The sequence below is a fragment of the Aricia agestis genome, chromosome Z, assembly GCF_905147365.1.
Source record: "Aricia agestis chromosome Z, ilAriAges1.1, whole genome shotgun sequence".
Lineage (NCBI taxonomy): Eukaryota > Metazoa > Arthropoda > Insecta > Lepidoptera > Lycaenidae > Aricia > Aricia agestis.
In genome coordinates this window covers 25,710,977-25,738,426 of record NC_056428.1, presented here as the reverse complement: position 1 = coordinate 25,738,426, position 27,450 = coordinate 25,710,977, and the positions used below count along the sequence as shown (strand labels likewise).

At 36.4% G+C, this 27,450-nt stretch overlaps 1 protein-coding gene across 1 annotated transcript in view; it reads right to left on the bottom strand.

Moving 5' to 3' along the window:
* The window catches only part of LOC121739139 (tetratricopeptide repeat protein 39B-like), a 100,470-nt gene extending 73,020 nt beyond the window's left edge, over positions 1–27,450 (bottom strand). The window contains exon 1 of the mRNA XM_042131478.1: positions 27,393–27,450. The gene's annotated coding sequence lies outside the window, so the exon portion shown is untranslated. The remainder of the gene's footprint in view (positions 1–27,392) is intronic.

Genomic DNA, 27,450 nt, shown 5'->3' with positions numbered 1-27,450 from the left:
GTAGAGAAGTTAGAGCTCTTCAATGAAATCGAATTAATACCGATGATGTGATGTTTAATAAGTATAGAACATGAAATTTAAAGTAAAATTTAAATACTTAAGCGATATAAAATTTACGTTTTGGGGTTAGGCTTATTAGGGTCAGTCAAGACTCAAGAGAAAACCGAAAAAAACTTCAATCTACAAACAAATAACAATTGAGTTTGTTATCTATTTTATATTGGAGAAAATTAACAGTACCTATGCGTGGTAACTTGATGTGCTGTTATAGTTCGTCTGGTGGAACGAAAGAAGCCACTGCTTAGAGTCCTCATCCTTAAGCGGCCGGACAAAGTGTACTTTTACTTTGTACCCATTTCAATTTGACCGCGCGCGCGCTTGTTAGGGGGCACTTAATGTTTGCACACGGGCGCCATATGGGCTAGAGACGGCCCTGCTCCGTCTTACTAGTTGTCGCAATTAAAATGAGAAATGAGAGCCCAAACACGAAACCTCTGCTCTAAGTCTGTGAGGAGTTGGGTATCCTATTGATTACAAGGTGATGCTGCAGTTCCAGGTCAACTTTCGATAAACGTGTATATATTATATTCATAAATGTCACGAACTAGAATGCAAAATATAAAGCCCACTAAACGACTGCAAGTTGCTAATCGGCCCTTTACGAACCAAATGAACCGCGATCTTCCAGCACTGAGCAGGCTGATGATGATGAACTATAGCTAAGAACACTCTCGATTAAGTCAGCGTTCAAACAAAAAAACTAGATCAAAATCGGTCCACCCGTTTGGATGCTACGATGCCACAGACAGACAGACCAATAGACAGACACGTGAAACTTATAACACCCCTCTTTTTTGTCGGGGGCAAAACCTTTCAACAACACAGTTATTGTGGCCTGTGGGATAGTACACTATAACGCTTAATTTAGCGTCCATTAATTTATGTGTGAATCTTTTTAGTCATAGGGTAAATGAAGAATGAAAATACATTCTGTATAGTTATTCAATAATGATCGAGGCTGAAATTTAATTTTGACCGATGACCTACATCTGACCTTAATGTTCAAGGTTCCGTGAGCAAAATTATTTAAATTTTAAACAATTGTGAATACCTGTTATGTCAGTTTACGTACGTTAATCATTTAATTAATCAATCAACAACACTGTTGAATGGATAAACTTCTGTCAAAGAGCCTCAGAAACTGACTGTAAAACATATCCCATAAATCATTATACCCTATATTTTTGGCCTAGCATGAACTTGACCGATTATATACAGAGTGTAACAAAAATAAGTGATAATACTTTAGGGTGTGTACGTGAAAGTAGCAGCTCTGAAAGACCAATATATATATATATATATATATATATATATATATATATATATATATATATATATATATATATATATATATATATATATATATATATATAACAATAACAGAAACTAAAGGACTCTTAAATAATCGGCCAAGTGCGAGTCAGACTCGCGCACGAAGGATTTTTACTAGAGATGTGCCGACTAGTCGGTAAAGTCAGCGAATAGTCGGCAAAAAGCGCCGACTAATTATTATAATGTGTGCGATTATTATTTATAATGTGTTCAGACACTGAAGCAGTGTTACACATTTTAAAATTAAATGAAGTGTTTCTGAAATTACTTGCTAGCAAAGAAATTATTTTTGTAAATATAATTTTAACAATATTATATTCTCGATTTAATAATATTAAGTATGTATTATTAAATCGAGATTTCATGTACATGAAATATTTAATCAAAACCATCAACTGTAAGTTTATCATAGCTAAACAAAAAAAAGTAACGTACGCGAAGTAAACACGTTTCGACACGTTTGCAGGCGGCATGTGCGACGCGAAACATCAGTAAAAAAGCGTTACGGAAACTTCCGAAACCATGATCGGCTTGGCAGACTAGTCGGCCAAAGTCATGATCGGCACATCTCTAGTTTTTACCATTATAGAGCAAAATTGGGTCATAAATTGGGTTTTTTGTATGGGCTCAAATTTTTATTTATTTTAACATTATTATTAATTATTAAATTACATATAACATAATATATAATTAAGGACTTTGTGAAAATGTCATGTCCCTACCTTGCCATTATTGATATCGATCAAAAAAAGCCAAAAAAAACACGTTTGTTTTATGGGAGCCCCGTTTTAAATATAAATTTTATTTTATTTTTAGTATATATTGCTGTTATAGCGGCAACAGAAATGCATAATCTGTGAAATTTTCAGAAGTCTAGCTATAGCGGTTCTTGAGATACAGCCTGGAGACAGACATACAGACGGACATACATCGAAGTCTCAGTAATAGCACACCGTTTTTACCCTGCGTTCGGTTTTTGAAAGTTGTTAAATAATAAAAAAACACTTATTAAGTATCAAAAACTGCGATATTTTCCGTTCCATCTTTTGTCTAAATATAAATTAATTGCATTGATAACTGACATGAAATTAACTATTAATTAACGCACAGTTGGAAATTTAAAAAAAGAACTCAACGATGGTTTTAGTGAGAAGTTGTGATTACATACACGTAACTCGAGAGACATTATGGTCATTAGTCTGTATGGCTTTCTCTTTTATGTAACGAGTAAATATATATGGGCCTGTTGAATATACATAATATTGTAATATTACATAGAAGATTGCAACGACATCTAATAACAATTGCTAGTCCATCCACAAGGATGGACAACTGTACGAGGGATAACTGTCATGGGGATAGTGACCCAACTTTTTTGGTTCTTTTCTAGATTCTTTTCTAGTCCGATCTAAAGTCGGATAAGAACCAAAAGAGTGTTCTAACTCTAACTGCCGCACTCCGAGATGAATATTAATTGCTTATCTGTAATTAAAGTAACAGTACCTGGATGACCGAGCTTTGCTCGGTATAGCAAACACTCTTTGACTACGTGTTACTTAATAACGCCATCTGCTGGTCGTTAAAACAATTAGTTGCTCACAAAATGGTATTATTATTCGCCAATAGATGTCAGGAAGAGTCTTATTTTTCAGTTTATCGATTATCGATAAAACACGAATAAAAAGACATTTTCTGAAAATGATACCTAGCTAGATCGTTTTATCGCCCTCGATACCCCCTATATATACTAAATTTCATGAAAATCGTTGGAGCCGATTCAGTGATTCCAATTATATATATATACAAGAATTGCTCATTTAAAGATATAAGATAAGATAAGATTTCGATTTTCGACATAATAATACATTTATATCTGTCAGTCTTCATTAAATTGAAGTTCGTCATTAAATTCTCTTGGCTGCACCACAAGGCACTAAAATACGTTCTACAGTATACATCAAGGGCGTACCCAGGATTTCAGCTAGGGGGCAGCTCACACCTGTTTCGAGAAGATTGTCGGTCTGATATTTAGAAACAAATAAAAAAAATCTCCACAGCCGAACATATAACCTCCTCCTTTTGGAAGTCGGTTAAAAAATCAAAATATCTGACTGAAAATATATTTTGTTTCCACCACTTCATTATGCGCAGAGTGGATAACACGTTTTAATTCCCACTTGCAAAATTGACGTTTATTTTATCTTCTAGGGTTTATTTTATCTCCCCCCCCCCCCCCCCTGCCTCTACCTGGGTACGCCCATGCTCTCTATGAATTTCTATTGCAGAGCTATATTAGTAAATCGTGACCTTGTCGGAGTAAAAGCACCTTTCAATCAAAAGAAAACGTAAAAGACCAAACATAATAATATACAATATATTCATCACATATACAGAGTGTAACAAAATAAAAAGGTCTTAGGGTGTGGCCCCCTATATAGAGTTCGCCGTGAAAGTAGCCAACGCTGAGAGAGTACCTTTTTCACCTTTGTATTGAAAATTCATGAAACGCTTGCCCATACAAATCACGAAAAAAAATTTGCTCTTTCAGCGCTGCTCTTTCACAGTGATGTCTATACAGGGGACACATATGTATTATATGTCTATCTGTACAGGAGACACATATAGGTCATATATTATTACTAGCTGTCCCGGCAAACGTTGCTTTGCCATAATATAAATCAAATATTTCGCCCATATTATTTTATTGAAGTGACTAATAAGTAATATGTTACCATGACAACGTCCATCGCTATCCCGTCACACAAACAATGGTCGCCGTCAGTCGCGAGTTGTAATAATTTACTATTATATAATCAACAGATGCACTTATCAATATAAAAAGTACCCAGTTCTCAGACTTACTGAATATGCATATAAAATTTGGTTAAAATCAGTACAGCCGTTTCAGAGGAGTACGCGGCCTAACATTGTGACGCGAGAATTTTATATATCTATATCTTATCTTATTATATCTTTAAACGAGCAGTGCTTGTATATATAATAAATATAATTGGAACCTCGAAATCGGCTCCAACAATTTTCATGAAATTTAGTATATAGGGGGTTTCGGGGGCAATAAATCGATCTAGCTAGGAATATTTTTTTAAAAATGTCATTTTATTCGTGTTTTATCGAATACCGAGCAAAGCTCGGTCAAATAGCTAGTATATATTATATTAATACGTGAGCCAAAAACTTTGTATCCCTCTTGACGAAAAATGGGGAAACGTAGGTGAACGAAATTTTGCAAAGTTATAGTTTATATGGTGAAGGAGTGCATCGAGCTAATATTATTGTTACGGTACATGGTATACGGACACGTGGTGCCATCTAGCGACAAACCAGCGAAGCTTACCGAGGGAGCACTGGCCTTACACGGCCAGTCTGAGACCAGCTGAGTCCCAGAAACAAGAGTTGAAAAAAATAATATGATAAAGTCAATTTTTTTTTACAAAATATAGATTGTAGTCCTAACGCCGTTAAAATTAAGGTCGAATTTCGACCATTGGGCGATCTCTAGTAAGATATTATTATGTACACCCTAAAGTATTATTCACTATCTTTTGTTACACCTTGTAGAAATAGGATATTAACTTCCTCTCTTATGCCACACCTGTGCGAGACGTCTTTCCCTTCTTTTTACAAATTTTCTATCAAGTCATGTGTCCTGATCAAGTTTAAAATGTTTTGTGCTCAAATGTTTTTGGTGGCGGAACCATTTTATGTCGTGACATTTTTGACGGACGGAAAAAAATTGTCTTTTCTAAAATAATTTTTGCATCGCTCGCTGAACCTGAACAAGGCCTTTGCAGAGCAGCCCTAGCACACTTTGAGAATGGCTGCCCTAAAACCTATGAATAATAAAAACTTAGGAAACGTAACTCCCATACATGTAACGTCAGCCTAACACCGCTCAAGGCCACCTAAATATTGCAAATGTATTGAAATGGGCAGGTACACAATTTGACAAACTGTATATTATTGTAGAGCATGTTATTTGCCGGAGTTACTTTTCCTTACTTTTTAAGGTTCCTGTACCCAAAGGGTAAAAACGGGACCCTATTACTAAGAGTTCGATGTCTGTCCGTCTGTCCGTTTGTCCGTCTGTCCGTATGTCCGTCTGTCCGTCTGTCTGTGTGTCTCCAGGCTGTAACTCAAGAACCGCTTTACCTAGACTTCTGAAATTTTCACAGATTGTGTATCTGTTGCCGCTATAACAACAAATACTAAAACAAAAAAAAAAAATAAGAGGGGCTCACATACAACAAACACTATTTTTTTTGCTATTTTTTGCTCGTAATCAATAATGGTAACAGCTAAGCACTTGAAATTTTCACAAAATCCTTAATAATATTTATTTGTACTTTAAAAAATAAATTTAAAATAAAATAAATTTTTCCCATACAAAAAACACATTATTTTTGTCTACCTTTGCTATATACCGGTACGGAACCCTTCGTCCGACTCGCACTTGGCCGATTATTACTTATAATTATTCGTAGCCTAAAACACTTTGAAAATTTCCATCGATGAATAATTATTTTAATACATTACAAAACGTATTTAATATATTTTACCTAGTCAGTCTATCTACTATCTAATGTACTGTAATTGACAGATGCAATTTGGAGGACCAAAAACTATGCGCCGCCCCGGGCAATAATAAATTAACTAACTTGATTAATACATTCCCTGGATGCAGATAACATAATTGATTTCATATTCATTACATTTGATTGCATACTAAAGATCATTATTTTAAAAGTTATCTACATTATTATTACGTATAGTATATATAAAGTAATCTGTAATACAGGGTTCAGTGTTTATATCAAAGTTAGGAGTGATAAAAGTAAACTTAAATCTCGTTAAATATTTTGCTTTCTTCATTTTTATAAATATAAATATAAGATAAGATGCAATGTACAGACGAATTAAACCTTAGCCTTTTTTACCGTATGAAAAAATGAAGAAAGCAAAATATTATATATATATATATATATATATATATATATATATATATATATATATATATATATATATATATATATACATATATATATATATATATATATATATATATATATATATATATACACACTGTATATATATATATATATATATATATATATATATATATATATATATATATACAGTGTGTAACAAAAATAAGTGATAATACTTTAGGGTGTGTACGGGTTCCTTGTAGAGAGTTCACTGTGAAAGTAGCAGCGCTGAAAGACGAAATTTTTTTTTTCACTTTTGTATGGGCAAGGGCCCGAGCGTCACGAGTTTCCCCATACAAAAGTGAAAAAAATTTTTGGTCTTTCGGCGCTGCTATTTTCACAGTGAACTCTCTACAAGGAACACGTACACACCCTAAAGTATTATCACTTATTTTTGTTACACCCTATATATATATATATATATATATATATATATATATATATATATATATATATATATATATATATATATATATATATATATATATATATATATATATATATATATATATATATATATATATATATGTCCCGCGCGGCTTCGCCCGCGTAAATTAGGAATTTTACAGAAATCGTACATTTACCCATAAAAAAATATTTTCCCCGTTTTTCCCGCATTTTCCTGAGTTTCTTCGGTCGTATTAGTCTCAGCGAGATAATATATTATATAATATAGCCTATAGTCTTACTCGATAAATGATCAATCTAACACTGAGATAAGTTTTTAAATCGGACCTGTAGTTCCTGAGATTGACGCGTTCAAGCAAACATACTCTTCAATGTTATTATATTAGGTAGGTATAGATTTTTTTTATCTATGGACGCTTCACACCACGTCAGTCTGGCCCCGTGGTAAGTACCTGATGGACTTGTGTTACAGGTACCAGACAACGGAAATATATTTAATACTTTTATACTATACATATATTTAAGATTTTTATTATATGATACACATATTTAATACACATCCATGACCCAGGAACTTTGAAAACTTTTTGTTCCGTCGGCGGGATTTGAACCCGCAACCTCCGGCTTGAGCTACCAACGCGCTCACCACTGAGCCACAGAGGTCGCCAAACTATTTTTAGAAATAAAAAAATTACAAATTGACTCTCCATTTTATTTAGAAAACGTTTGTATGGGAAATAGAAAAATGCTGTTTTGAGGATTTTCCCGGCAATTATTCGAATTTTTCTCACCTTTTAAACCTTCCCTAGACCTCCACGAATAATTCAAGACCAAGATAAGATAAATCCGTTCAGCCGTTCTCGAGTTTTAGCGAGACTAACGAACAGCAATTGATTTTTATATATATAGATATAATATTTTGCTTTCTTCATTTTTAATTATAATTGGAATCTCGGAATCGGCTCCAACGAAGCTACGAATCATTTTCAGAAAATGTCTTTTTATTCGTGTTTTAATGGCGTTTTTAAGTAACACGAAGTCAATGAGTGTTTGCTATACCGAGCAAAGCTCGGTCATCCAGGTACTTATATAATTAATTATAGAGACAACTGACAGCGGACCAATTCTCGTATTGCCGAATTTTTAGCTCCTACACTAAAAAGGTCAACGACCGATGGGGACATCTTATTTCAAATTGCCTATAGAATATTATGTTATTATACGCTACGTAAATATTTTTATTAGTAAGGGGGTCAATATATAAAACCACAATCAACAATAGTAATTATTAATTATGGTTTTACACGCTGCGGTAGATCCTGTTATACAAAATATATTTTGTTGTACTTAAATAAAACTTGTTAGTTACGCAGTAGTGCCATATTATGATTTGTGTTCAAATAGTAATGCGGTGAAGGACAGATCTACGATTTGAGTTTAAACTTTAACACCAACTTAGGCTCAACTCAAGTCTCAACTCACACTGGTGCAGACTCGAAGCGACGCGTCATGTTTTTCGCCAAAGCATATTCATCTCTATTACTTTATTAAAGTCTATTATTATTTAACTCCTCATTCCCCAAGCGGCACCCGGCTGTCGCATAACAATTGAAAATCTATTGTGTCTGCGATTCCCACGATCGATCGAGGTATTAAGTGCAAACTGCTATTAAAATATGGAAGCAACGTAGAGTTGGCGTCATCGCGCTTCGACTCTGCCCTAGTGTGAGTTGAGCCTTGGGTGTGGTGAGGACTCAAGACGGGCCACGGACTATGTGCGAGTGGATGGCCAAATGCCCTAGCCCCTAAACCACCGAGCATTTACTGTCTGATCCGTCGTTGTTTTGTCATATAACTTATAAGTTATGCTATAACTTACTCATTCTCACCGTATAAACCTTCCCCGGACTTCTACGAATATTTCAAGACTAAAATCGATTCAGCCGTTCTGGAATTTTATATGAGAGAACGACTTTGTTTTATAATGAAGCGTAACTTGCTATATGGAATTATAGGACCGATAACAGCGGAAGTTACAAAACACGGTTAGGGACGTTATGGTTATCACTTATTATCAGTTATCACGAAATTTCAAAGAATAGATGATAAAGCCAGGTTCATAGGTCTTTTTAACTAGCTTGTAAATATGTGGGTTACAAATTACAACACAACAACATAGATCAGTGTTTTTCAACCTTTTTTATGATGGAACGAAATGCGAGCAATCGATCAGTGGAAAATTTGAAAAAATTGGGAAAAATTGTTCATCACTGTTATTATAATAAAATATGTTGAGGCGATCGTCCGCCTCAAGACTCAACGCGTCCGCGTCGCGGAGAACAGAGCTAGAGTACATACCTATTTCATAAAGTTATTAAGGTTCACTCGGAATAACTTGGCGGTAGAGGTCATTGACTCCCTGTCAAAAACTTGTCATTTTCTATACAAAGCCGCGATTGACAGCATTTGACGTCTTATTGTCAATCGCGGCTTATATAGAAAATGTCAAGTTTTTGACAGGGAGTGGAGAGAGAATGACCGCTACCGCCAAGTTATGCCGAGTGAAGTATAACTGACTTGACAAACGTTGTTTTCCAAAAACGTACATCGGGTATGAAAAATAAATTATGACCGATTTTCAGAACTACCCAATAAGCCCACAAAATTTAATCAAATATATTTTGATGAATCCGAAAAATATTTAAAAAAATTTTTTTCAAATTCAAATCGTTTTTTTCGGACAAAATATATTCCATATTATAAATTGAAAAATGCACAATAGATGCACAACAGAAATAATTAAAATTCTTATATAAACGTCAAAAATAGTTTTATATTCAGATCTACTTGCTACTTTGATGCTACTGATTTTTTCTTGAAAGTCATAAAAAGTCAAAGTCAATTATTCAGAATATTTTTTTTCAAACACTTTCTGAACATTGTACTCGTAGTTGTACTATTATCTATTCTGTGGTTGTAGCTACAGGTGCCTACCACTAAAAACTGATTACATAGCTACTTGAGATGAAATCCTGGATGAAAAATTAATTATAATAATAATGTACTTTAATCAGCTCGAAACATAAAAACTAATGCAAATTATTTGATTTTCAATGGTTTTTATATTAGAATGTTAAGATTGCAACCGGCAGCTTAGCTAGGTATACCGTATAACCTGTGTTAAAGCCACCGATCGCATACCTGATGAAAACCATAGAATTAGAACGTTAGAAAAGGCATTCCATACAATCGTCAGCGCGAAAATGTGTCACCTTCGAAATGAGTGAGCTCACTCATCTGAGAGCAGTGTGCCTTAGGACGCGGTAACAGCCGGACGTGTTTAATTCATTAATTACCGCGTTGTTTTTCGCTACATTTCGCTCCAGACTGCCGTCATGTGCCTTCCGACAGTGCAGTAACAAAACGAGGAATACAAATAAAGCCAAAGGTGTAATATTTCACACGTAAGCAAGCCGGGGGTCGCGGGTTCGAATCCCGCCGACGGAACAAAAAGTTTTCTAAGTTCATAGGTAATGGACAGGTATTAAACATGTGTATCATATAATAAAAATCTTAAATATATATTTTATAGTATAAAAGTATTAAATATATTTCCGTTGTCTGCGGTACCCGTAACACAAGTTCTTCAGGAACTGACGTGGTGTGAAGCGTCCATAGATATAATATTATTAATAATATACACAGTGTGTTTGTGTAAACACCGTTATCCTTGAAACCATCAAATGTTAGAAATAAAATCCACCAGTGCAACACAGAGTTTATTATCTTACTTAGAACAATAATAATTATCATGATAAAAAGTGTTAAGATTGTGGTGAAGTAAAAGATGATGATGGGCTTAGGAAGCGGCGAACGATGGAGCAGGTATCAATGTTGACGGATTTTTGTATGTAGATATACGTGTTTTTGTGGAGGTCCAGTGATTTCAGAGCGGCAGCGAGTGTTTTCGGGATGACACCGGTCGAAGAGAGGATGATAGGTATGATTTTTACAGTTTCTTGGCGCCACATTCGTTTTATTTCGTCTGCAAGAGGTATATATTTTTGGCTTTTTTGGTTGTTTTTGTTTAAGGTTGTTACTTGTTAGTATTCGGGACGGCTATATCTATCAAATAGGTGGTTTTCTCTGCTTTTATTGCTAGAGTTATATCGGGTCTGTTGCTTAGGATTGTGCGGTCTGTAATAATATCTCTATCCCAATAGAGTTTTGCAATATTGTACTTTATTATTATTATTATAATGGCGTTGAGAAAAATGAATCCTAGGACCTAGATCATGCAGTGACATTTTATTTGAACTGTTGTCGGTGACATCCCGGTGACGGCGGCGGTGGACAAGCAGCCTTGCTGGCGGGCTAAAATGGTCAAATTTAGCAATTCCTCTCAATCAATTCAGCAAATGAATTGTCAAAACTGTCAAACTGACGAATGTCAAAGTACGAATTACTAGACATGAATTGCAAGCAGAATTGCATTTTGCGATTAAAAAAAAATGAATCATATCATGATTCATATTATGATTCTCCAAAGCGACCATTTTAGCCCCGCTGATTTCACAGGCCGCAGCTAGTAATTATGCATTTTGCGGTTGCTCAACACTCAGCTGGCTAAACCAGTCGGATTTTATGTCCGTTTTTAGGGCTTCCAAATGCAGAATCTATGCGTCTAGTTTTGTTGCGAAGTTTAGACTTATTATAATGGGACTAACCGCCGTACTCAGAGACATTAAATTAAGATTAATCTTCAATTTAATGAACAGTTTTACTGATATTTAAGTAATACTTACTTATTAATGTTCCACTCTGAGTGCGGCAGGAGGTCTTATTATTTTTTAACAAAAAATTGTACCCGACTTCCAAGGAAAAAACAATATTCTTAAAATGACCTAAGAAGTATGAAATAATTCTTATTCTCCATTACTGCCTTTTTCAAAATTCGACTAAATCTCTACGAAATCTGTACTCAATTTTCATTCGTTTGAGGTCGGTACCAGCCCAGAACTGAGATACTTGACATAGAACTTAGCCAGTACCGACTTCAAACCCAACGGGGATTAACCGGCAACCCATATTGCCGGTTATTATGGGTTTTGTTTCAAAGATTTTGAAAATTATCCTTAATATAATATGTTATGTAAAAGTTAAGACAAATTTAGATTATCAGGAGATACGTCGATTCTGCTACTTTAATCCACCATTTTTGGAACCTTGATATTTGACCAATAAGATAACTCATGCCATGATCACACATTTTATGCCATTTTATAAGAATAAGGAATATCATGCAAACATCGGAGCAGAGGGCGCCACTAGCACATACAGTAAATAATCCGACCAATATCCGCAATGTTGCACCCGTTATATCAGAATATTGACAGAAACGTTGTCAAACGTCGTACATAACTAGGTACCTACTCGTTTATTGCTGCTGATGCTGGATCTAACGTGACATTGCAATTTGCAATAACATATTCCTATTTCGTAGTTTTTTAATACGGAAACTGTATCAAAATGGAGGTGGCGTTCACACTGTATCATGAAATTTTGGTGGCCGACTAATTATGTTAGCGACCGGGTTTGATAATGATGTGATGATCATAATTACTTAATGCAACTATCTAATCATCGGGGGTTGGTATGATTCGATCACGGAATCGGCGAATCGAATAAAATTTATGCGTTTATTTATCACACACGTCTCTATCTTTTACTGTATTTGGCCACTCTTTGTCTACAGCGTCTAGTAACAAATTATCTGTTTTTGCATTCTGATTAGAGAAATCAATTCTACATTTTATTTCCTAACTGCAAACCAATTTTGCAAAATTAATTTTCATCGTCGCGTACGATTGTAGACCCCCATTTTTTGTCAGGTCCAACGTAGACCCCCGTCGAGTCGAGTCTCGCGTGGACCCTTGGACGACTTTGGTAATTACTGGTCTAGTTCGTTGCGCCACATTTTCTTGAAACAAGACGTGTGAATGAAAGAGAGGAGGCCTTTGCCCAGCAGTGGGTCACCAATGGCTATTAATAATTTAAAAAATCACGCAACACAAAAACAGTGAGAAAAGACGAAATGTTTGTTGGATGACTAGTTATTGTCGGTTGTAAATTGCAATGCGATCAGTGATTACAAAACTTTACTTTAATCAAGATTTTGTCAAATACTCCCTTAATTTTCTGTCAAAATCTTTATTAAGTTGAAGTTAAGTAATCGCATACGCCAATTAAGAAGTAATCACTAATCAGGAAAGTCTGAGTGCGGCAGCCGTATTTTTAACCGACTTCCAAAAATGAGGTTATACGTTTTTTTTTAATTATAAAATTGGGGCCGTCTATGGACTGTTCGTCCATATCCTTTTTTTGTTATTTTATTATTTACATTTTTCGCTCCAAGTATAATTGAATTAATATTATAAATTTTAATTAATTGTAGTCCATCACGCCATGGACATTTTTTTATATAATTTTTAAAAAATTGCATAATAATATTAATGTTTTGAACGGTGAGGTCGGTGTGGCGGCCAGTAGATCCGACATTTTCCGATTTCCTTAGATTTTATGCTGCTCCACCCTTTGCCTTTAGATGTTGTGACATTGGCTTGGTGGAGAGGGGTCACTCAAGCTGGGTGGAGTTTCTAGGGTGTTAAAGAGATATCGTTCTGTGTCGAATCTACCCGCTATGTGGCTTAGGACTTTATCGTTCCTGTCTTTTATAGCCATTTTTATGTTGTAGTCTTTTATGCGTTCGGTTGACACCTCCGTGGCTCTTTTTATGTAGCTTGCTACAGCGTCTTGATCAGTGTCAGTGTAATAGACACAGGTGTTAGTGTGCCGGGATATAGCTACAACTGCATGAGGAACGCTGTCATGGATTGCCAGCTTTCGGGACTTGGTCTGTATGATGATCACCGAAGGACTCGTTAATCCCTAAGCTTCATGGATTGTGAGGACGCGAGAGTCAGTTCCCGATCCATAGCCTGTATTAGTGAGGGCTGCTTTCTCCTCTTGTGTGTGGACAAGATACAGGGTATTTAGGTATTCTCGCTCCTGTATACTTCATTAGCTTTAGGGACCGCACAATTTCCTTCGATGAATAGATGTTATTATAAACCATGCTTAAGGCGTATGCCACATCCATAGGGCTCCTGTGTGTGCAAGACAACTCCTGGGTGATGCTGGTTACCAGGTTTGGACGAGTATAATTAAGTTTAAAGAGGTTTTCACGCTCTATGAACGGAAGTTGGTTAATATCTCCAATGAGGATGACATCGTTGGCGCCTGTTAACTGATTCGCCATGACGATTGAGCCGAAATGGTTCATGAGGGCCTCATCAACTATCAACCTTTTGTAGGTTCCTTTTGTCCCATTTACCAGCAAAGAGGCCATGGTACGAACTTTATCTTTAACTTTGTTGCCAGTTCGTAGCGATAGCCTTTGCTTTAGATCCTCGGCTGCTTCGATTGTCGTTGTTATTATGACGTCTGTTTTCTCATTAAAGTTATTAATGATCCAAGTTGTCTTTCCACACCCAGGAACCCCATTGACCCACGAGTAGTTGATAGGTTTCGCGAATATGTCCCAGCCCATGCTGGGACATATTCGCGAAATTCGGGGTCCCCAGATAGGACTTCTACCATTTCTAGTATCCTGTCTTCCAGCATTATTCTGGTACATTCCGCTATTACCACTATTGGATTCTCAGATTTTGTGATAAATTTGAGTGTTCCCGTGCGTTTTGTCTCATCCTCGTCCAGAACCACGAATCCGCAGTCGGCACTTAATGCCGCCATATACTGCCCTGTCATCGCCCCGGCAATTATTGTGGAGTCACCTCCACTGTCATTGTCGTATATGGCAGCTTTTGCATCTTCGAGTCTCACTTCTAACAGCTTTTGATTTTTCCGCTGATAGGCCTGCATGATCTTATTGCAGGTCAAGAGCTTTATGGTCTTATTTGCTCTTATTATCGCCTGGAACTCGAGGAAGGCATTTATCATATAATCTTCGGGGTTATGGGCCAGTCTGAGTTTTGGCGGGAGCACTTGCCGGAGATCGGCCCTATATCTTTTGTTTTTATTTGCCGGTGTTTGTGTAGATGGTTCCCTCAAAAAAGCCTCTATTGCCTCTGCCGTCTGCCGATTTGTTTGTGATGAATCCTTGATCCGAGAAAGGGTGTTTTTATCCTCGATCATGTCTATTTTTTCACGATGAAGTACTTTTTTGATGGAGCCCACAAACGCATTTAATTTGGCCATTGAGTTTTGAGACTTCTTAATTTCATTTTTATCCCTCTCTTTCTCATCCTCTTTTTTTTATTTTTTACGAGGTTATACGTTCGTCTGTTTTTTTTTGTATGTTCAACCATAACTTCGCCGTTCGTGGACCGATCTTCATGATTATTTTGTTGTTGTACAGGGTTGAATCTGAGGTTGGTACCATGTTCACAAAAATGGTGATCTGATGATGGGGAGGAATCGAGGGGACTCCTTGAAATTTGTATGGAAACATATAGTGATTTCAATTTTTTCTGAAGTTTTTCAGGCATGTACTACCAAAAAGTTAGATTTTGCACCAGGATGTACCCTGGTTCTGAAGGTACTCAACAGAACTTTTGAATCCTTATAGATACAAGTTCGAGGATTTTGGCTTTATTTATACTACTCCAAGCAAAAGCCAATGAATTCTACATTATTTCTGCTGAACATAGGCTAAGTTTTATTTTGGAAAAAATTGGGTTTCGTAAGATATTTGGGTTTTTCGGACGCCAGGTGTAAAATCAACCAGAAAAGTTACTTATTTTGCGTACGCTGCCGAAACTATATAAGATAGAACCATAAAATGTTCTAAGTAATTGTAGATCTTATAAATATCTACAAGAAAGTCCGCGACACACTATACTTATCTATATCGAGTAAGGCACAATAACAATTTTGTTATTTAAAAATCTTGAATTTTTTTGGACAACATTTAAAAACGTTTATTTTACTTATGCAATTAATCCTTATGAAAATAAATTATTTCATCACTAAGTACGGTTTATGTAGATAACGGTCTTTGAATGATTAAAATTGGACGTTTAGTTTTAAAATTATGGCGAAATGAAAATATAACGATAGTGGGCGTCACCAAGCGGGGGTGCGCGCTCGGAAGGAAGACAATCTGTGCAGTGTGCACTATAAAATGCATCCCTTCGGATAATGACTGCGTCCACGTCGTCGATGTCAGTGTTGCAGTTTGTGAATTGACCTGAGAATCAGTTTGCTGACCGACTCTTTCCTGGGTACGCTTTTTGCAGCCGTAACCGACATCCACGCGGGCGGAGCCGCGGGCGACCGCTAGTCATAATAATATGTACAACTCTAAAGCGGGGAATTCACTACCGGGCTGCCCGCGGGCCGCCCGGTCTGGCACAAGTCTGCTGCTTGACCCTATTGAACACACACAGAACAGGCAAGTCAGTCGAATAGATAGAGAGCTCGTGGACTCATGGACTCAATCTTCTTTGTAACAAATGATAGATTAGCATCGTCATTGATTTCTTTGGATTTTTCAATAATTTCGCTGTATTAGCGGCATTACGTAGATCGGTGTTCATGTAATCCTTGCTTTTAACTTTCTACAAACAAGGATACGACCGGTAAATGGAAATAAACGAATGTCAAAATTGTTTTTGTTCCTTCATTCCGAAGTTTAGTGTTTGTATTGTTTACAATAATATGTTTTAAAATAATATTTAAAGTGCACTCCAGTCGCTCTCCAAGGCACGAATGACGACGGGCCGCCCGTCGCGACCATTCATGTACAGACTTGTCCGTGCCCGCGCGGGAAAAATGCGATCTCGCGGGCAGGCTGCGGGCACGGGCCAATGGGCATGTCTGTTCCCGTACCTAGGAATTGACGAGCAGACATGCGACAGACCTGCCCGTGACGGGCGGCCCGTAGCGGGCGGCCCGGTAGTTAATTCCCCGCTTAAGACAACAAGCTATAAGTAATATAGCCTTGTGGTCTCGTAGGTAACTAAAAAGGGTAAAATTATTATTTTTTAACAAAAAATTAAACCGACTTCCAAGGTAAAAACAAAAGTAATATTCTTAAAAATAATCTAAAAAGAATCAAATAATTCTTATTCGTTATTATAGTGCCGTCTTCAGACTTCGCCTAAGCCTCAACCATTTCTGTACTCAATCTTCATGCTTTTGAAGTCGGTACCAGCTTACCTTAGCGTAAGTTCTATATCAAGCATCTCAGAACTTTTCCGGGCTGGTAGCGACTTCAAAAGTACGAAGATTGAGTACAGAAATAGTTGAGGTTTAGGGCCAATTCACACCGGATCGGCAGCGGCCGGCAGCGGCCGGCAGCGGCGTGGAGAGGCGCGGCGAGGCGCGGCGAGGCCGGCACAGGCGGCTCGCGTCGCCGCGGGCGGTCGCTTGTGGACGCTCGCGGCCGCGCGCTATCTTCAGAGCGCCGCACAGTGGATCGAAAATCGAGTTTCATAGACATAGGAACTTGAATTTCCAGATGTCATTTTTTTGGGCTGAAATATGTTTTCCTAGTTGTTATTACATAATAAAATGATAAAAGACTCATCTACGTGTAATAATAAGGGAGTAATAATATTTTTAAGAAATTTTAGTATGGAGCCGACATGAAAAATGAGCATAATATCTCTGGAATCGCATGGTTGGCCGTTATATCCTCACACACTATTATAGTACTAATTATTACTCACATTTTGGCATATTTTGTATTACGGCACCATTTGTACTTCATTTTGGTTAATTAAAATCTGTCCATTGGTACTTTATTTTGGTTAATTAAAAACTTAATTCAAATAGAAAGAAGAAAGAAATTATTATGGTGATATAATGTATCAACCCTCTCTTTTTCCAGTGTCCCCAGTAACAATTTAAAACTTTAAACTGAATTAAATTAAATTGTCTGGAACTACTTGACATATTCTATTGTTTTTTTGTTAAATGATCCGTGTTCTCTACTTTCATAAAAAAATTGTAACTCCCTTATTATTACACGTAGCTGCGTATTTTTTACATTTTATTATGTAATAACAACTAGGAGACCATATTTCAGCCCAAAAAATGACATCTGGAAATTCAAGTTCTTATGTCTATGATACTCGATTTTCGATCCACTGTGCACCGCGCGTCCGTCGGCGGAAAGTGCTCGCGGCACCTCGCGACGCCTCGAGGCACCTCACGACGACGCGCGCGGTCGCGGGAAGCCGCGAGCACTTTCTGCCGACGGTCGCGCGGCGCCGCGCGACCGCGCTTGGCCGCCCGCGGCGCCTCGAGCACTTTTGAAGTTTTCAAGCGATACTAGTAGTTATAAGTATGCAAATAAAGTTTAAAATTAAATACACTAAAGGTGCTCTTCGCGCCGCTGCCGGCCGCTGCCGATCCGGTGTGAATTGGGCCTTAGGCGAAGTCTGAAGACGGCACTATAATGACGAATAAGAATTATTAGATTCTTTTTAGATTATTTTTAAGAATATTACTTTTGTTTTTACCTTGGAAGTCGGTTTTAATTTTTTGTTAAAAAATAATAATTCTATTTTAATAATGCTCGTGTTTCTGTGTGATCCGACCCTATCGAGTATCATAACTAGTGATTCACTATTGACAAACAGATGAGACTTTTATTAAAATTCATCCTGGTTAAAGTAAATAATAAGTTATACCGGGAAAATGAAAAACAGAGCCGCCGGAGCCGGGTCACGTGTTACACAGGATTATCAGGATACAAAGGATTATTTCATTATTTTAATTTTTATGTTATACTAGCTGTCCCGGCAAAGGTTGTTTTGCCATATAAAGTTTTTCGCCCGTATTACTTTATTGAAGTGACTAATAACTAATAAGTATGACAACGTCCATCGCTATCCCGTCGCACCAACAATAATGGTCGCCGTCAGTCTTGAGTTGTAATAATTTACTATTATTTATTCAACAAAATATGCACTTATCAATATAAAAAGTACCTAGTAGCCGATTCTCAGACCCACTAAATATATATAACTTTACCTACTACAGTTTACAATAATTCATACTTTACTCACTCTCTATAAATGAGAAAAGTGGGTATGAATTGTAGGTAAAGTCGCCAGCACATGAACCACTTTTCACTTGTACTACGAGCCTTACATCTATTACCAGATTTTAATATTATAGTGGTCGTTGTTTGCATTATATTTGGCAACTTTTTTAGAGTGTCTAGGGGGCGGCAGCTGCCCCTCCCTGCCCCCCTCTGGCGACGCCCTTGTCGAGAGTGGAGACTGACGGCGACCATTGTTTAAAGTTTAGACAAATATACTCCCTTCCCTTCCTTACCTCCCCTACCCTGTAATCCTATAATCCTATTCCCTCTAAAAGGCCGGCAACGCACCTGCAGCTCTGAATATGTTGCGTGTGTCCATGGGCGACGGAAGTTGCTTTCCATCAGGTGACCCGATTGCTCGTTTGCCCCATTATTTAATTAAAAAAAACATTATTACTACCCATAGCCCGCATTAGTCGGTACCGCTGCATAAGCTATACGTCTTGCAATTTTTAAATATGTAATATCGCTGGCCCCGGGCAACAAAGCGGTAAACGCCGGTTACGCCCTTTTTAATGTTATTTGATTTTTGGCTTCTCTGAGTACTCACCCCTATTTATTTCATATTTTTAAAATAATATTTTGGGTATAATAAATGACAAAAGCTTTATTGAATCGAAAATTCTCTTACGACTTAAACTGTATTCTTGCATTACTCTATGAAACATAACTAAAAAAACCGGTGAAGATACGATACAACTAAGCTTTCGCTATAAGAAGAAGAACGGAGTAATCGGTTAGTACGCTCGAAATCTAAAGCGAAAAATACATCGTATTATGTTCTTACAGCCGTAAATCTCAAGCGGTTTGGTGTTTTTATAAAGTCAATAAACAATGTTACAATTAAAACAATATTACTTATTAGTTGTATAATGTAATATAATGTAATACTTAATTAAAAAAAAGTATAATACTTTTTTAAAATTATTTCAATAATTTTTTTTATACTATTACAATTATTTTGATATGGTTAAATAGGTAAAAAAATTAACTTTCATATGAGACATCATACATTTGTTTTGGACCACTGTACGCTGCACTATAAACAAAATAGCTTATTTTGTCTCTCCTAAACAAAACGATTTTTGATATTACGCCTTTATTGCCCGGGGCCAGCGATATCTGCGAAAATATTTATTTAAATCATTTTATGCTGTACAGTGCCATATAGATCTATATTAAATCAACAATGTATTTAAACCTCCTTACTAATAAACGTTGTTTAAGCTTTGAATAGTTATACAGTGTTTTGTTCCTTTCACACAAGTGACACTTTTAATTGGATTGAAGAAGACAAAACACTGTATATCTATTCAAAGCTTATGCAGCGTTTATTAGTAAGGGGGAAAGTGTTTAATTGAATAAGGATTAATGTCGTATTGGTTAAAATTGCTTCGAAATTTAGCCCTTATTTGTCATTAAAAGTAAATGACAAAAATTTGTGGGATATCCACTACGATATCCATAAGAGATAGACATATACATCGCGGAGTTTTCTGTAGACCTTTTCAATGTGTACAATACTTATTTTGATAAATCTCGTAGGGTTCAGCCTGCGTTTGCAATGTAAGCGGAAAAAAATGTAATTATTTATGACATCACATTAGAAACCCCAAAATTAACAGTATTTCTCCACCATTTAATGACCTTCCTACTTACTTATAAACCTTCCTCTTGATTTACTCTGTCTATTAAAGAAAACCGCATCAAAATCCGTAGCGTAGTTTTAAAGATTAAAGGGAACAAAGGGACATGAGGGAAAAAAGCGAAAGTTTTATAGGTATAATATGTATAGATATAGATGTATGCATCTAATCGAAATTTTCTGCTTATGATTGCTTATTTAGTTCCGTATGCGGCTGAACTGGATCAACTTGTTTTCAGCTCAGCTGGCTTGAAAATATTGAAGATAGGCCAAGTTCAAGCCATGCTTCGGCACGAATGGCTCGACCGGAGAAATACCACGTTCTCACAGAAAACCGGCGTGATACAGCGCTTGCGCTGTGTTTCGCCGAGAGAGTGAGTTAGCCGGAGCACAGAATACATAATTATTAGTTTAAAAAACCGGGGGCCCAATCCCCTAACCTATTCTCTTCCTTACCCTCCCCTATTCCCTTTCCTTCCCATCCCTACCCTCCCCTATTACCCTATACCCTCTTAAAAGGCCGGCAACGCACTTGCAGCTCTTCTGATGCTGCCAGTGTCCATGGGCGACGGAAGTTTATTTCTATGAAAAAAAAAGGGCAAACGAGTAAAAGGGGACCCGTTTGCTCGTTTGCCCCTTATTTCATAAAAAAACGAAGGGTTCCGCACTGTTATGAGCGCAAGTACGCAAATAATCGGCCAGGTGCGAGTCGGACTCGTACCATTATAGAGTAAAATTAGGCCAAAAGTTGTCTTTTTTGTATGCGAGCACCCCTTAATTTTTTATTTTATGTTAATATTATTATATTAAATATTAAAGTACACATTTAATTTAATTTTGTTTTTAGTATTTGTGGTTATAGCGGCTACAGATATACACAATCTGTGAAAATTTCAGAATTCTAGCTATAGCGGTTCTTGAGATACAACCTGGAGACAAACGGACAGACATCGAAGTCTCAGTAATAGGGTCCCGTTTTTACCCTTTGCTTACGGAACCCTAAAAATTGTGTTTATGTATGGGTTTTTATATTCCATACAAACAACGAAAACTAAAACACAATTAAAATATTTACTTTAATTTTAATATTAATTACATATTAAAGTATAAATATAAGAATATTTCAAGTAGGTACATGTTGCTATTCAATTGCTATTATTGATTACGATTTACGAGTAAAAATGCTAAAAAATCACGTTTATATGAGCTCTTATATAAACGTGATTTTGTAGCATTTTAAAATATTAATTTAATTTTGTTTTTAGTGTTATATCGGCAACAGAAATACACAATCTATAAAAATCAGCCAAGTGCAAGTTGAGGCTCGCGCACGAAGGTTTCCGTACCATAAACCATTATAGAGCAAAATTGTAAAAAGTCGTGTTTTTTGTAAAATTAAGGGGGCTTCCATAGGTTCCGATCTTTTTTCGTTCCGAAAAATTCAATTAGAATGCCACTTTATGACAGACTATAGTCCTAAAAATTCAAATAATATATATCCTACTTTATGACATATATTATAGTCTGTCATAAAGTGGCATTTTAATTAAATTTTTGACGCCGAGGTAAAGATCGGAACGGACCTTTAGTTTATGTCCACAGTTTGTCCATATTTTCGCATTTCTCTGGTGGCCGTGCTAGCTCGGCTGTTGTCATCATTGATACCGAGCAAAAAATGTTTGAAAAATCACGTTTGTTGTATGGAAGCCCCCTTAATTATTTAATTTATCGAAGAAATCGAAGACTTCAGTAATAGGGTCCCGTTTTTACCCTTTGGGTACGGAACCCTACCTGTTCGAAGAAAGGAGAAGAAGAAATCGAAGACCTCAGTAATAGCGTCCCGTTTTTACCCTTTGGGTACGGAACCCTAAAAAACCTTGACTGTCTCATGGTCTGCATGAAAATAAAAACTAGTATGTTAAAGCACAAATCAATAGACGTGATAGTTTTTCCGGAAAGTGTACCACAAAATGTAAAGACTGTGGGATATACTAGGGCTCGCTCGCTCGCCCTGATAAATTTTTATTTGTTTATTTATATTTAACACCTTCATCGTGGGTTTCGCAGACACAATAGATTTTCAATTGTTATGCGGCAGCCGGCTGCTGCTTGGGATTGATGGGTATAAGACCAGTCATTAACGAGGAACAAAGCATTCCAGAGATCTAGACTTCTAGACAATTCCAATAAAAACCTTAGGGCTAAGAGTACACCTACGCTTATTGGAAAACGTGCATACGGTACTTCAGTAGCTCTCAGTGTAATCTGATTGAAAGAATATTGTTAATATTCGTATAAAATATAAAACATGTTATTGGTATTGAACATTGTAACCATGTTAAACGTGTATTGCGGGGAAATTTCATATCGCAACGAGTGCATACGTGATGAACTACCGAATGATGGAATAAGGCAGTGCCGGACTTAAATTTTTTACAAGCTGTTGCTCGCGACTTCGTCCGCACTCCGCATCAACATAATATGTATAATAATAAATAACTATTAATTCAGATTATTTTCCCCTTTTTGGGGTTCCTTACCCAAAGGGTAAAAACGGGACCCTATTACAAAGACTTCGCTGTTTTTCTGACCCCAGGCTGTATCTCAAGAACCGCGCTAGCTAGACAGTTAAAATTTTCACTAATTATGTATTTCTGTTGCCGCTGTAACAACAAATACTAAAAATCAAATAAAGCAAAATATATTTAAGGGGGCTCCAGCACTAAAAACGCGATTACTTTGGTCTTTTTTGCTTGACATCAATGAAATGAAAACAGGTAAGCCGTTTGAAGCACTTGACAATACGACCACTCAATTTTATTTACACTTTAACTAGCTGTCCCGACAAAATCTGTTTTGCCATTATTTATAAGTAATTTCGTCCATATTATTTTATTAAAGTGACTAAATAAGTATGTTACCATGACAACGACCATCGCTATCTCGTCGCACAAACAATGGTCGCCGTCAGTCTCGAGTTGTAATAATTTGCTATTATTTATTCAACAAATGCACTATCAATATAAAAAGTACCCAGTAGCCGATTCTCAGACCCATGAATATGCATATAAAATTTGGTTAAAATCAGTAAAGCCGTTTCGGAGGAGTACGCGGCCTAACAATGTGACACGAGAATTTTATATATATTAAATATGATAATCACTTAATATTATTTAAAACAAAATTAGCCAACAAAATTAGCCAGGTCTGTCTGTCTATTCGAGGTAAACTCGAATCAAAACTCAAAAGTCACTAGATGGATTTTCATCCAGTCTTCATCAATCGATAGAATGATTCTTCCGGAAGGTTAAGGTCTGTTATTTGTTGATATTTAATATTTACTTTAAAATACAAAATAGGTATTATAATTTGTGTATATTTGTTTTTGTCGCCTAGTGTTGTGTTGTGTCGCACAGCGCACTAGTGCGGCTTTACCTTAGATTAGGATTTACCTTAAAGTTTTGAAACAGGTGTTACTTTTACTCTCGGACAGTCACGTGGAGTCTGTAAAAGCCCGGAAAGACGAGAAAAAGTTAATTTAAAATAATATAGTAGCAATTCCGCTCTTTTGGTATACTTAGCTATATTTCTATACTTACAGTGTGTAACAAAAATAAAAGATAATACTTTAGGGTGTGTACGTGTTCCTTGTAGAGCGTTCACTGTGAAAGTAGCACTGAAAGACGAAAAAAATGTTTCACTTTTGTATGGGGAAACTCGTGACGCCCGGGCCCTTGCGGGTCAGCTGCCCCCCCCTGGATCATGCTGACGTCCCTACTAAGTATATTATCTAGTACTTTCATCTATAAAAATAACGAATTTTTGCCATTTGTTTGCAATACAACTAAAAATTATTAATTTTTTATTCTTTATACCTAGCCTACCTAGCTTATAAAAAATCTGATAGGATTCCGTTTTACCCTTTCGGTACGAAACCCTAAAACGGTTTTTACATTATTACAAAAAGACACTCCAATTTCATTTATATATATCACGTACTTATCTATACTATTACTTAATATTATAAATGCGAAAGTATCTCTGTATGTCTGTCTTCTGCTTTCTCGCAAAAACTACCGAACCGATTGTAATGAAATTTTGTATACAGATAGTCTAAAGCCTGAGAAAGGACATAGGCTACTTTTTTACTGGAAACAAGGGTTGTAAGGGAGTGAAAATGCGTAAATTTGTTCAAATTAAGTTAGGTCCATTGTTTTCGATTGTTATTTCTATTTACGTTATTAAATAACTCAGTACTTTATCTATGCAGTGCCGAGTGACGTAACCTTAAACCTATCATCAATGATAAATAGTTTATGGGCAAAGTTGTGTAATCGGGGGGCTAAATAGTAAATAAGCTTTAAGATATAAAATATAAAGTTTAATTTGAAAAAATGAAATATTATATTGTGCACACTGCACATCTGTTTCGATTTGGGGTAAGTATCAGGGTTTTTTTTATATAAAAGCTTTTGTCACCAATTTTGTTGACATCGCGCGCTATAAACTGAAGTCCACGCGGGCAACAGCTAGTATAATATAGATGAATGTAGGCCACTTTATTTCCGCCGCCCCATGTACGAATTCTGTCGCCACCCTAGGAAGCTGCCGCCATCTTAGGACACTGCCACCCCCCTAGGAAGCTGTCGCACCCTAGGAAGCTGCTGCCCCCCCCTAGGAAGCTGCCGCCCCCCTAGGAAGCTGCCGCCACCCTAGAAAGCTGCCGCCACCCTAGGACACTGCAACCGCCGCGGCATATACGGCCTATTTAGAAATCCAGGGCTGCAAAAAGGGGACATTGGGACGGGGATAGGGATCTTCAACCCCAGACGACCATGGACACCGATACTTATACTATAGAGATTAGAGATAGACCTGTCGCGCATTTTGCCTTTGCATTGTGGACTGGCGGTTAAGAAGTAGGTGTGAAAGTACCTATCTATTTTAAATAATCGGCCAAGTGCGAGTCGGACTCGTGCACGAAAGGTTCCGTACCGTTATAGTGCAAAAACAGGCCATAAATTGTGTTTTTTGTATGGGAGCTTCCCTTAAATTTAGACAGACGGACAGACAACGAAGTGTTAGTAATAGGGTCCCGTTTTTACTTTTTACCCTTTGGGTACGAAACCCTAAAAATCAATGATAGTTCCACTTTCCACTTAATCATATTGTAGTCAATTAAAATGTTACATTAGCTTTGCATTTATTACAGGCCGCAATTTTATTTTTGGGATATGTTGGGGGAGGAGCTTAACCTCAAGTTTGTAGGGTCGCCAGTCGCCACCCTTGTCCCCCGGCCGCCATATTAAAAAAAGAGGCGACAAAATTATTTTCGTGATATCTCGGAAACTATACGTCGTACAAAAAATTTGTAGGAACATTTAAAGTTGCTAATTATTTTGCCAACATATATGTTTGAGTAAGTATATTGACCCTAAATTAAAAATTTTCAAAAGTTATATAGCAAGAGAATTTTTTCAAAAAGTTTATTATTGCTATCATAAAATACCTCAGATAGATGTTTTTTTTTTTTGTAAAATGTATTAAACAAAGTAATTAAATAGCAACAATTAACCTTTTAAAAAATTGTCTTATTTTTTTTGCTGTAACAGTTGTCCCCTTTTTTCAAGATGGCGTTAGGGACAAGGGTGGTGACCCCACAAACTTGAGGTTAAGTTTCTATTGCCAACATATCTCAAGAATAAAATTGCGTCTTCTATTATATGCAATATTCGGTTCTAAAATTGTAACATTTCAATGGACTAATAATATAATAAGTACGTATTTTTAATTTCACCAGTCACCCTATTACAAATTACGATATTATGGTTATCTCTAATACTCCAGAGTTACGATACGGTACCCGAACAGTAAACCGATATATTATGTTAAGGCCGTTTACGTAGTACCTAATCGAATTATAGTACCGTAATCCCTTTAAAGTTTTCTCGTAAAATCTGCAGCCAAAACAAGGCGTGCATTCTTATTTGCTTCGTAGTTTACTCCTAATGAGCATTTTGAATCGATAACGACTGACGAGGTTGTTTTATTTAACGTAGATCGACTTTGTAAACAATTGCTTATTAAGGTCAGTAAAAAAAAATATATTTATAAAATTTATGGAACCACGTAGATACTGCGCGGCGATTCCGGGAATCGGGAGGGACGTCTAGTGATGGGGTCTAAGTCGGGACTCGGGACTTCAATCGATAACGGCGAATTTCGATTAGTTTTGTTATTGTTAGTGAGTTTATGAGTGAAAGTTAATAAAAGTACCGTTAATATCATCTTCTTCGAATGAACACACGTGTACGCAGATAAACAAAAAGATGCAAAAGTTGAATAGGTAGGTAGGTAGATGTAAACATTAAAATGAAAGATTTTTGAATTTTCTACGATTAGCGTTTGTAGATATTAAATAAATATATCGCAAAGCTAAATATTTAGGCACGTAGTTACATTAATTTTGTCGCAAATCGCAATGGACACAAGGAAAATGTTAGATTTGCAGTTTGTTTAGCTCGACTTCAAAACTCTCATTTAACTTTTCTTATTTGTTACAAATTAATAATAATAATATCATATATTATGATAACGTTTTGAGATAAATAAAGATACGAGCTCGTTTGTTTATAATAGTTAGGTATATGAACTAAGTACATAATAATATTAAGTATAATATATTTTATAGTAACAACAGTTGTGATTTTTAAAAGACATTGGAATCAGCATCATAATAATCAATGTAGTACTTATAAATTATAACAAAATCATGATGCTACAATAAAAATTAATATATTTTTCGTACCTTTATTTTTCCATCAAACACACAACACTACTTTTGTCAACGTAAATATACCGACAAC